Here is a 14,001-nt window from a genome sequence, read left to right on the forward strand (position 1 = left end):
GATAGCCTCACATACCTTGTATATACTGCCCAACCTCAAGCTATGCAAATATCACGACTCCTTAGTCTACAATAAGACAAATGACACTATCATTATCGTTTAAGCGTCGTAACTATTATGTATCGACCACAACCTATTTTACGATGAAACGGACAGCACCTCCCCTATTTATATGACTTCCCACAAGTCAATACAATCACCAAACAGCCCAAACAACATCATTAATAATCATATTGAGCCTCCAAAACAGTCCACCAACCAACAACATTACTACCAAGCCTTTCGATATATATTTCACAAGTTCTAGCTTCAACGACTTAGCTGCAACTTGGATAATCTTAAATATATATAGAGTAAGAGGTTCCTTACCTTTAAACATAAAGAACAACTCCAATTTGACCTTAATTTTCCACGAAATATCCCTTCAATTCTGCCACAAGAACAAGGAAGCGAAACTAGCAATTAATTCGGATTTTTCAGCACTAGAATTACTTTAGAAGACTTGAAATCACCTAGGGTTGATATTAAAAACTTGAAGGTGTATTTACAGGACATAAAACACTTAAAACAACCTCCCACACGAGCTGGAACAACACAAAAATCAGCAACAACAAGAAGAACAAGAAACTTACTAGCGCCACGGGATTCCCGACATTTGATTTGTGTTGTTTGCCCTTTGTTTGGGTCTTGGATCATGAGAGAACCTTGAGAGACTGTTTTTAGGGTTATAAGGTCTGAATATACTGAAAAATAATGACTTAAAACGGGGTTGAGGTATCTTATATATGTCCATATGTCTTAAACCGCCTTTGTGGCCCCCATAGAGAGCAGCTTGGCGCACTCTCGCGAAAATACAAATATCTCTCTATTTTGAGATCGTATCGATGAACGGTTTAATGCATTGGAAACTAGACTCATAGATCTTCAATTTGATAGGTAGATCACCCCATAATTCCAAGCACATTGGGAGAAAAATGCAGTAATATTTGACCTAAAGTTTAAGTAAAATTATAAACCTAAGTTGCGACAACTTTTATCGACTTTTGTTTCATAACTCGCTTGACTTCAAGACTTATGATGCGGATATTATATGATTCAAATACATTAAAACAAGAACTCTTGGGACAGTTAATAACCTCTAGTGTTACCCGAAAATACGGGTTACAACATCCTTGATTCATTTAACTTCTAATACTTGTTAACCACTCTTATACACCCTTGTATCGTTTAAGACCAATAGGATTAACTTCTTATCATCTCAAAGATAATCTCTTCTTGGATTTATGTCGACTAACTTACGGCGTGATCTATGGTATGCGAATTTGGGTTATAACAACAACAACCCCTAAAGAAGTAACCCTGCCTTAACACTACCAATCAAATTCATACTTCGTGCGCACTACATCCTTCAAAATAGCAATTTAATCATTTTATGATTTTTCATAAAGTGCAATATAACCCGCATTTAAGAAATTTTCTTACTCAAATCATCCTCGATATCAACCTCTACAAGTCATAACTAATCAACAAGTATGCCTCGGACCAAAAACAATACCGCACATAATCGTGTAATCAAATCGTAGATAGCAGACTCCCCCACTTAGCTCAAAGCCATATAACAAAACAGCTGATAACTCACCATACCCAAGATAACATCGAAATCGACCATACTAAGCAATAAAAGATCAATCTTGGTCTCTAATTCACCAATAATTACCACACACGACCGATACACACAGTCCACAATTATAGTATCGCCCACCGGCGTAGATACATGAACATGTGAAATTAAGGACTCACGGGGCATATCCAGATAATGAACAAAATATGATGAAACATACGGATATGTGGAACCAGGGCCAAATAATATAAAAGCTTCCCTGTGGAACACAAAGAGAATACCTTGATCACTGCATCTGAAGCAACAACATCTGGCCTGGCAGGAAAAGCATAAAATCGGGCCTGACCGCCACCTGATCGGCCTCCCCCTATTGGGCGAACCCTAGCTGACTGAGCCCTACCCCGAGCTGGCTGGGCGGGTGGTGGAGCAACTGGTGCACACGTAATAGCCTGACTCCTCTGCTGAACTGGACCTCGCGAAAAGCGGGGACAATATTTCCTCACATGACCCAGCTCTCCACACTCATAGCAATCCCTCTCGAAAAATGGTGGCAAGTTCTGAGGCGGACCTCGAGAACCAGAATAAATGCTAGAAGAACCTGGTACAAATGAACCCTGAACTGATGGAGCACGGGGCGTACTCTGGGCTGGCAGAGCACTAAGAGATGACTGACCCTGATGAGAACTGTATGAACCATGACTGGATGATGCACCAGGGTGAACTGGATGACCCATCTGAGCGTGCCTGTACGGATGACCCCTGCTGTGGTAGGACTGCCCTCCAGAAGGTACCCCACCAGAACTACCCAAACCTCGAGGCCTCTTGGCCTCCCTATCACCACGCTCCTGGCTACGGACCACCTCTATCTGCCGAGCAATGTCAACCACCTTGTCAAAAGTGGCACTCGATACCCTCTCCCTAGTCATAAGTAACCGCAGCTGATATGCGAGGCCATCAATGAACCTCATAATCCTCTCCCTATCAATGGGAACCAACCAAACTGTGTGACGAGCCAACTCAGAAAATCTCATCTCGTACTACGTCACATACTTGTCATCCTGCCGAAGCTGCTCAAACTGTCTGTGCAGCTCCTCCCTGCGAGACTGCAGCACAAACTTCTCCAAAAAGAGAACGGAGAACTCCTGCCATGTAAGTAATACTGCACCGACAAGCCTGTGCCTCTCATAAGCCTCCCACCATTGAAGGCAGCCACAGAAAATTAAAAAGTAGTGAAAGAGACCCCACTGGTCTCCAGAATACCCGTTGTCCGAAGCATCCACTGGCACTTATCCAGAAACCCTCAGTATCCTCTGACTCAGCACCGCTAAATGATGAAGGTCGAAGCCTTCAAAATCTCTCAAGTCTCCTCTGCTCATCATCTGCCATAACGGGGACTACCGGGGCCTGAACAGCTGCAGCCGGCTAGGCTGGTAGTGCCCCCGGTATCTGAAGTCCCTGCACTACCTGCTCTAGAGTATGGGCAACAGGGGTATGAGTACCTCCCTCGGCCTGAGAAGTGGATGGTGCGGCCTCAGCCTAAACCACCTGAGCAAGGCCAGTGCAAACTATAAATATCTGTGCTAGAGCCTCTTGACTCTACTAAACCTGCTCGTGACTCGTGAGACCTATGTAACCTAGGCTCTGATACTAACTTGTCACGACCCAAAATCTCATTTGTCGTGATGGTGCCTATCTCAATACTAGGTAAGCCGACAATCTCAATAAACCACCATATCTTCTAAATTTAAAACATAATAATAAATTCAGCGGAAGAAATCTCACAAATACAAAAATAAACACTCCCAAAACTCGGTGTCACTGAGTACATGATCATCTATATGGGTACAAAGTCTGACTGATAAAAACAATAGCTGACGGTATAGAACAGTACAATAACTATCATAACCCAATTCTGCCTCCGTAAGACGTCGTGATGGCACCTAGTCTCTATGACTTGGTAAGACTAACAACGTGCGAAAATAACAAAATGGAAGTAAAACTTAACAACTAACTACAACAGATAACTAAATAACTGTTAATAGTGCCGCTTGGCATGTACAATAACCAACACTCTAGTAATACACAGTATTCACAAAACCTTGAACATCATAAGTCACAAGCTACAGAAGGAAACTAGAATCTTTATACAATAGAGTCTAATAAAAGAAATATGGAAGGTGAATGATATAGGAGAGAATAGAGGGGGAATCCGAGGTCTGCGGATGCGGCAAATGTACCTTGAAGTCTCTGTAATGCAGCAAGCACTCTCAGCTAAAAGCGGGGCTGATAAGAAGCACCTGGATCTGCACACAAAACATGTGCAGAAGAGTAGCATGAATACACCACAACGGTACTCAGTAAGTGAAAAGCCTAACCTCGGTAGAGTAGTGAAGAGGTCAGGTCTGGGCCCTACTGGGGATATAATAAAATGAAGTAAAACGGGAAATTTTAGCAGAAAGAATTCACAGAAAAATAATAACACAGTACAATGTGATAACAACAGGGGCGCTCCCGAGATACCGTCTCGTAGTCAAAAATAAATAAATACTCAAAAGGGAATCTCCCGAGATACCGTCTTGTAGTCCCAAAAGTAAATATGCGAGGAGATCTCATGAGGTACTGCCTCATAGTCTCAAAAGTAAATGTGCAGGGGGATCTCCCGAGGTACCGTCTCGTAGTCCCAAAAGTAAACATGCAGAAAGAACTGCAGAGGAACCGCCTCGTAGTCTCAAAAGTAAATGTGTAGGGGGATCTACCGAGGTACTGCCTCATAGTCCCAAAAGTAAACATGCAGGGAGAACTCTCGAGGTACCGCCTCGTAGTCTCAAAAGTAAATATGTAGAGAGAACTCTTGAGGAACCGCCTCGTAGTCTCAGAAGTAAACACACAACTCAAACCGATAAATACAACAATTAACAACAAGATTTCTACAGTTAATACTGATAAAGAACAAGGAAAACTGGAAATCAACTAGGCACGCTTCACGGAGTTCAAATAAGAAGTTAAAACACGTAGACATGCGATATTAGACTAAACAGGATAACTACACATATTGGAATATCTCAAATAAGAATGGAAACACACAAATACTTATTAAAACGGTATAACTCAATTTAAAAGGAAAACAGATTAATACTTAGTAAAAATCGAGTTTTACAACAATATAGCTCGTGTAAGTACTCGTCACCTCACGTACAAGATTCTCACATATAACAACAGTACCAAATCCTTAGGGGATTTCCCCCATACAAGTTTAGGCAAGCCACTTACCTCTAACCAAATTTAATCAATCAGATGAATATCCGACTCCAAATGGCCCAAATCTAGCGAGAATCAGTTACATATCATAAATACAACTATAAGAAACTAATCTAATTAACGAAATCAAAGCCAAATCAAGAAATTAGAAAATCGCCCCTAAAAGCCTCCCCGGTCCCACGTCTCAGAATCCGGTAAAAGTCACAAAATATGAACACCCATTCACTCACGATCTCGGTTATGTAATTTGTTTTGAAATCCGACCACAATTTGAAAACATGAAAACACAAGATTTTTGGTTGAAATCCTAGGAAATGTAATTAAAGACTGAAAGAAATTAATTTAGAATCACTTACCAATGATTTGGGGAAGAAAGGTTCTTTGAAAAATCGCCTATAGGTTTTCTTGTTTTGAAAATTTGAGAGAATGAACCAAAATCCCGTCTAAGTCCCATTTTGATCAGTTGCAGATGTCGCATTTCCGGCCCGCGCAAATGCGAAGAAACCATCGCAAATGTGAAGTCCTTCCCATCTCTACTTTCATCGCTAATGCGATGACTTGTTCGCAATTGCAAACATTAATCTTCCGTATTTGCGACCAAATTGATCGCAAATGCGACCAAGCCTATCCTAGCCCCACTTCACAAATGCGAAGTGTTGTTCGCAAATGCGAAGTTTGGCCTCCCCGCAATTGCGAACTCTTGATCACAAATGCGAACGTGTGTTGACCCAGGTACACTTCGTAAATGTGAAGAATTTGCTGGCAAATGCGAGCCTGGCAGGATTTGGGATGTTCGCAAATGCGAACACTTATCTCGCAATTGCGAGATCAAATTTCACAACCGGACGTCCGAATCACTTCAAACCAACTCTGTTTCTCACCAAATTTGACATACAAGTCATAAATATAGTATTGGACCTATACCGGGTTCCGAAACCAAAATATGGACCCGATATCAAAAAAGTCAAACATTGGTAAAACTTTCAAAGTCATTAAGCTTTCAAACATTCAAATTTCAACAAAGTCCAATAACTAGGGCTAGGGAATTCCGAATTCGATTCCGGGTCTGTTTGCTCAAAATGTTGACTGAAGTCAACTCAAATGGATCTTAAGGCAAAAATTTCATATTTTCTCAGTTTTTAACATAAAAGCTTTCTGAAAAAACACCCGGACTGCGTATGAAAATCGAGGATAGCTAAGATGAGGTATTTAAGGCTTCAAAGCGCAGAATTAGGTTCTAAAATATAAGATGACCTATCGGGTCATCACATTCTCCACCTCTGAAACAATCGTTCATCCTCGAACAGACATAGAAAAGTACCTGAGCTGGTGAAAATGTGGGGATATCTACTCCGCATGTCTGACTCCGACTCCCAAGTAGCTGCCTCGATGGGCTGACCTCTCCACTGCAGTCGGACTGAAAGATAACTCTTCGACCTCAACTAACGAACCTGCTGGGCTAGAATAGCCATCGGCTCCTCCTCATAAGTCAAATCCTTGTCCAACTGGACAGAGCTGAAATTTAACACATGGGATGGATCACCGTGATACTTCCGGAGCATGGACACATGGAACACCAGATGAACTGCTGATAAACCCGGTGGCAATGCAAGCCTGTAATCCACCTTCCACACTCTCTCAAGAATCTCAAAAATCCCGTTATACCTAGGGCTCAACTTGCCCTTATTTCCGAACCTCATCACACCCTTCATGGGTGATACCTGGAGCAAGACCCGTTCCCTAACCATGAATGCAACATCGCGAACCTTCCAATCTGCATAACTCTTCTGTCTGGACTGGGCTATGTGAAGTCAATCCTGAATCACCTTAAACTTTTCCAGTTTATCCTGAACCAAGTCTGTACCCAATAATATAGCCTCACCCGGCTCGAACCAACCCACTGGAGACCGATACCGCCTACCATACAGAGCTTCACACGGTGTCATCTGGATGCTCGACTGATAACTGTTGTTGTAAGAAAATTCCTCAAGTGGCAAGAACTGATTCCAAGAACCTCCAAAATCTAACACACACGCACAAACCATATCCTCCAGTATCTGAATAGTGCGCTAGGACTGTCCGTCCGTCTAAGGGTGAAATGCTGTGCTCAACTCAACCCGACTACCTAACTCCTATTGTACATCCCTCCAGAACCATGATGTAAACTGCGTACCCCGGTCATAGATGATAGATACCGGTACGCCATGAAGCCTGGCAATCTCGCGGATATAAATTCGAGCCAACTGCTCCGAAGAATAGGGAGTCATCACAGGAATGAAATGAGCTGACTTGGTCAGCCTATCCAGTATCACCCAAACTGCATCAAACTTTCTCTGAGTTCATGGAAGCTCAACAACAAAATCCATAGTGATCCGCTCCCATTTCCACTCTGGAATCTCTAACTTCTGAAGCAATCTGCCTGGCCGCTAATGCTCATACTTTACCTGCTAGCAATTCAGACACCGAGCTACATATTCCACTATGTCCTTCTTCATTTTTCTCCACAAGTAATGCTGCCTCAAGTCCTGATTCATCTTTGCGGCACCTAGATGAATGGAATACCGTGAACTGTGAGCCTCCTGGAGAATCTACTCTCGCAAACCATCTACATTGGGTACACATAGTCTACCCTGCATCCTCAATGCACCATCATCCCCAATGGTGACCTCCTTAGCATCACCGTACTTGTGCGTGTCCTTAAGGACAAGCAGATGGGGGTCATCATACTGACGCTCCCTGATATGATCATAAAGAGAAGACCGAGACACCACACAAGCCAATACTCGACTCGGCTAAAAAATATCCAATCTTACAAACTGGCTGGCTAAGGCCTGAACATCCAATGCCATGGGCCTCTCTGCTACTGGTAGATATGCTAAACTCCCCAAACTCTCCGCCCGGTGACTCAAAGCATCCGCCACCACATTGGCCTTCCCGGGATGGTACAAAATGGTAATATCATAATCCTTAGGCAGCTCCAACCACCTCCACTAAAGGAAGTTAAGATCCTTCTGTTTGAACAGATGCTATAAAATCTGGTGATCGGTGTAAATCTCACAAGGGACACCATACAAATAGTGCCGCCAAATCTTCAAGGCATGAATAATAGTTGCTAACTCAAGGTCGTGGACAGGATGCATGCACCTTCAGCTGTCTGGATGCATAAACAATCACCCTACCGTCCTGCATCAACATCGCGCTGAGACCAATCCACGACGCATCACAATATACAGTATAAGACCCTGAACCTGTAGGCAATACCAATACTGGGGCTGTAGTCAAAGCAGTATTGAGCTTCTGAAAGCTCTCCTCACAATCCTCTGTCCACCTGAATGGAGCACCCCTCTGGGTCAGCCTGGTCATAGGTACTGTAATAGATGAGAAACCGTCTACAAATCAACTGTAATACCCTGCCAAACCAAGAAAACTCTGAATTTTCGTAGCTGAGGGCGGTCTGGACTAACTCTACACTGCTTCAATCTTCTTCAGATCCACCTGGATCCCCTCACTCGATACTACATGACCTAAGAATGCCACTGAGTCTAGCCACAACTCATATATTAAAAATTTTACATATAACTTCTTTTCTCTCAAGGTCTGAAGCACAGTCATCAGGTGCTTCACATGATCCTCCCGAGTCCGGGAGTACACCAGAATGTCGTCAATAAACGCAATGACGAATAAGTCAAGATAGGGTTGGAACACACTGTGCATCAAGTAAAAAAATGCTGCTGGGGCGTTGGTCAGCCCAAATGTCATCACAATAAACTCGTAGTGACCATATCGAGTCCTGAAAGTAGTCTTCGGGATATCTGGCTCCCGAATCTTCAACTGATGATAGCCGGAACGCAAATCAATCTTTGAAAGTACCCTGGCATTGTGTAACTGAACAAATAGGTCATCAATACGAGGCAATGGATACCTGTTATTCACTGTGACTTTGTTCAACTGGCGGTAATCAATAAAGATCCGCATAGAACCATCCTCCTTCACAAATAAGACAGGAGCACCCCAAGGTGACACACTGGGCCGAATGAAGCCCTTATCAAGCAACTCCTGTAACTGCTCCTTCAACTCAGGAGGAGCCATACGATATGGAGGAATAAAGATGGGCTGAGTGCCCAGTAACAAATCAATGCCAAAATCAATATCTCTGTCGGGCGGCATGCCCGGAAGATCTACTGGAAATACATTTGGAAAATCCCTCACTACGAGGACTGACTCAATTGTAGGGGTATCAATACTGACATCTCTCACATAAGCTAGATACGCGTCACACCCCTTCTCAACCATTCGTTGAGCTTTAAGAAATGAAATAACTCTGCTTGGAGTATACTCTAAGGTACCTCTCAACTCTAACCGCGGTAATCCTGGCATAGCGAGCGTCATGATTTTGGCATGACAATCAAGAGCATAATGGGGCAACAACCAGTCCATGCCCAAAATAACATCAAAGTCTACCATACTGAACAATAATAAATCTGCTCTGGTATCAAAACCACTAAGAGCATTCAAACACGATCGATACACTCAGTCCACAATAAGAGAATCTCCTACAGGAGTAAATACATAAATAGAGGAACTCAAGAAATCCCGAGATACGCCCAAATACGGGGCAAAATAAGAGGACACATAGGAATAAATGGAGCCTTGATCAAATAAAACTAACACATCTCTATGACAGACCGGGACAATACTTGTAATGACAAAGTCGGAAGCACGTGCCTCTGTACGAGGAGGAAGAGCATAATATCTGGCCTGGCCTCCCCCTCTAGGGCAACCTCGACCTCCACCTCGAGCTGGCTGAGCAGGTGGGGCGGTAGCTGGTGCTGGAATCATAGCCTGAGGACCCGGTGGAGCATGCTATGCCTGAGAAGTCTGTAGAGGTACACCCTTCCTAAGTCTGGGCAATCCCTCACCATATGGTGGGTGTCGCCACACTCAAAACAAGCTCTAGGATAGCGTGGCTTTTGTGACTGGCTCGGGCCAGGTATGCTGGACTGACCGCTAAAAGCACCCCGTGCAGGAGGTACACTAGACACTGGCGGTACATAATAAGGCTCCTGGGGCCTAGAAGGGGCCGGAATACCACTGGCGGCTGGAAGAGCTAAATGAACGGGGTGACTCACATAACCCCTACCATGGCGAACTGCAGCTGGGGCACGAGTACCACTGTAAGTGCCAGACTTTCGAGACCTCTTGTCCTCCCTCTCCTCTCTATCCCGAGCGAGCATGCCCTCCAATCTCCTAGCAATACTCACAACCTGCTGGTAAGGAATATCCATCTTCAGCTCCCTGACCATACTAATCCTGATACTGGGGTGGAGTCCCTCAATAAACTGATGAACCCTCTCTTGAACTGTGGCAACCAAGGCTGGTGCATGTCGGGCTAAATCACTAAAGCGAACTGCATACTCTGACACAGTCATAGCACCCTGGCGCAACTGCTCAAACTCCGCACGCCATGCATCTTTGAGACTCTAGGAAACATACTCCCTCAAGAACATGTCCGAGAACTGAGTCCATGTAAGTGAAGCTGTCTCAGCCGGACTACCCAACTCATAAGCATGCCACCACTGATAGACTGCTCCTCTAAGATAGAATGCATTAAAAGAAACCCCACTCAACTCTGCTATGCCTATAGTGCGAAGAACACGGTGACACTCCTCCGGAAAATCCTGGGCATCCTCTGACGCCAATCCACTGAAGGTAGGAGGGTGGTACTTCTTGTACCTCTCAAGTCTGAGCTGCTCCGCCTCAGAAACTGCTGCCCAAACCTCAGGCTGAACTGGAGCTATCGGCTGCACTGTTATGATCTCTGGATCCTGGTCTACCTGAACTCGCTGCTCTGGGGCACTGGCAATGAGAGTCTGTGCTCCTCCCCCGGCCTGAGATGTGGCAGGAGCAAGTGGAATCAATCCAGCCTGAGCTAAGGTGCTCAACATGCTCAGAAACTGGGCTAGAGTCTCCTGGAGGGCTGGTGCAGCAACAAGTACCTTAGGTGCCTGCCCTCCAGTTGGAGCTATTGGGGGCTCCTCTGTAGCAGATCGTGCGGGTGCTCTGGCTGCACCACGTGGATGTTCTCTGCCTCTACCCCGGCCCCGACCTCTCGCGGCTCTAGCAGGGGACACGGGTGCCTGGTCATCAGATCCGCCTATATATGTCCTCACCATCTTGAGAGAATAGAATAAAGAAGTTTAGAATTTCGAAGTCAGCAATTTCGCACGACAAGGAATCAAAGAAGTGTAATTTTTTCAAACAGTTTCATAGCCTTCCAAAGATAAATACAGACGTCTCTGTACCGATCCACTAGACTTTACTAAACTTGCTTGTGACTCACGACACATATGAACCTAGAGCTCTGATACCAACTTGTCACGACCCAATTCTCCCTCCGTAAGACGTCGTGATGGCACCTAGTCTCTACGACTAGGTAAGCCTCACAATGTGCAAAAATAACAAAATGGAAGTAAAACTTAACAACTAACTACAACAGATAACTAAATAACTGATAATAATGACGTTTGGCATGTACAATAACCAACACTTTAGTAATACAAAGTATTCCCAAAACCCGGAACATCATAAGTCACAAGCTACAGAAGAAACTAGAATCTCTATACACCAGAGTCTAATAAAAGAAATACGGAAGGTAAATGACATATGAGAGAATAGAGGGGGACTCTGAGGTCTGCGGACGTGGCAGATGTACCTTGAAGTCTCCGTACAGCAGCAAGCACTCTCACCTAATAGCGGGGCTGATAAGAAGCACCTGGATTTGCACACAAAACATGTACAGAAGAGTAGCATGAGTACACCATAACAGTACCCAGTAAGTGCTAATCCTAACCTCGGTAGAGTAGTGACGAGGTCAGGTCCGGGCCTTACTGGGATATAATAATAAGACAAATGATATAATAAAATGAAGTAAAAATAGGAAATTTTAATAGAAAGAATTCACAGAGAAATAATAACACAACACAATGTGATAACAACAGGGGTGCTCCAAAGATATCGTCTCGTAGTAAAAAATAAATAAATACTCAACAGGGGATCTCCCGAGATACCATCTCGTAGTCCCAAAAGTAAATATGTGAGGAGATCTCCCGAGGTACCGCCTCGTAGTCTCAAAAGTAAATATGCAGGGGGATCTCCCGAGGTACCACCTCGTAGTCCCAAAAGTAAACATGCAGGGAAAACTCCAGAGGTACCACCTCGAAGTCTCAAAAGTAAATGTGCAGAGAGAACTCCCGAGGAACCGCCTCTGTTATGACCCAAAATCTCACTTGTCGTGATGGCATCTATCTCAATACTAGGCAAGCCGAAAATCTCAATAATCCACCATATCTTTTAAATTTAAAAACAAATAATTAAATTAAGCGAAAGAAATCTCACAATTTCAAATATAAAACTCCCAAAACCCGGTGTCACTGAGTACATGAGCATCTAATATGAGTACAATGATTGACTGATAAAAACAACTGTCTAAAAATATAGAAAAGTACAATAATTGAAGGAAAGAGAGACAAGGTTAACGGACACCAAGCAGCTACCTTGATAGTCTCCAATTGATAGTACTCTGAAATCTAACTATCTTCGAGTCCGAAAGCACTTGGATCTGCACACGAGGTGTAGAGTGTAGTATGAGTACAACTAACTCAATAAGTAACAAGACTAACCTCTGGGCTGAAAGAAATGATGAGCTCCGCAGGTACAGTCCAATAAAAGTAATGGTACAGAAATGTAGGCATGCTTTCAAGTTCAACAGTTAAACTCAGTACAAGTGAAATAGATCAATACTGCATGATATGAGGAATATGACATCTCAGTAGAAAGACCTCATGTAAAAACTGGTCACAAATTATCCGGTCACTCGGTACCGTTTTTGGCCAATCCAGCCCAGGGGTGTTCCAACCCGTATATAAATACACATTGACTGACAGTCAGTCACTCAGTACCGTATAAGGCCAATATAACCCTGGGATAATTTATCCCTATATATAAATGATACTGACAAGATCCATGTCCAGATAACTCATTACAATACAAATAAGTAAGGCAAGTCCATACCCTGGGAAAATCCATCCCAAATATATGTATAAGCAGTAAGTAAGGCAAGTCCATGCCCTGGGAAGTCCATCCCGAATATTGATGATCATCTACGCTCACTGGGGTGTGTACAGACTCCGGAGGGGATCCTTCAGCCCAAGCGTAATACAAAGCCAATATGGCCTACTGTAGGAGGGCAGTCCTGATCCGTATAATAACAAAGCATATAAGGCCTGCTGCAGGCCGGATACCCCGATCCATAAAATAGTAAAGCCAATAAGGTCAACTGCAGGCGGGCAGCCCCGATCCATATAATAGTAAAGCCAATAAGGCCTGCTGCAGGCGGGCAGCCCCGATCCATAAATTAGTGATGTATAAAGCCATTATGGCCTGCTACATTGCGCAGCTCAATCCCATAAATATCCTCACAATGGACAATTATTACTGAGTGTGCAATGTATATTTTTGAACAATTAATTCAATGACAACACGACCCCATGGGCCCTAAAATATTAGTACGTAGCCTAAACACGATATTTATCACAAGACTCAGCTCAATTCCTCTAACACGTGCCACATGTTCAGATAATAACATGATTCTTTAATTTTACAACTTCACAGGATTTATTCAAGACACAATTTCTGTGGTGCACGTCTACATGTTCGTCACCTATCGTGTGAGTCACCTTCAATAATTTATATCATACCAAATTCGGTGATTCATACCCTGAGAACCAAGTTTAGAAGTGTTACTTACCTCAAACTGTGTAATTCTTTACTCCGGTATGCCTTTGCCTCGTGAATTGGCCTCCAAATGCCTCGAATCTAGCCACATATAATTCGTTTCAGTCAATAAATATGCTAGGAATTAATTCCAAAAGAAAATACAAATTTTCCATCATTATCCGAAATTTCACCCAAAAATCGCATGTGGGGTCCACGTCTTGGAACCCGACAAAAGTTATAAAATATGAACACCCATCCAACTACGAGTCCAACCATACAAATTTCACCAAATTCCGACATCAACTCGACCCTTAGATCTTTAATTAAAGTCATTGGAGATTTTTACC

This window comes from Nicotiana tomentosiformis, chromosome 6, assembly GCF_000390325.3.
Source record: "Nicotiana tomentosiformis chromosome 6, ASM39032v3, whole genome shotgun sequence".
Taxonomy (NCBI): Eukaryota; Viridiplantae; Streptophyta; class Magnoliopsida; order Solanales; family Solanaceae; genus Nicotiana; species Nicotiana tomentosiformis.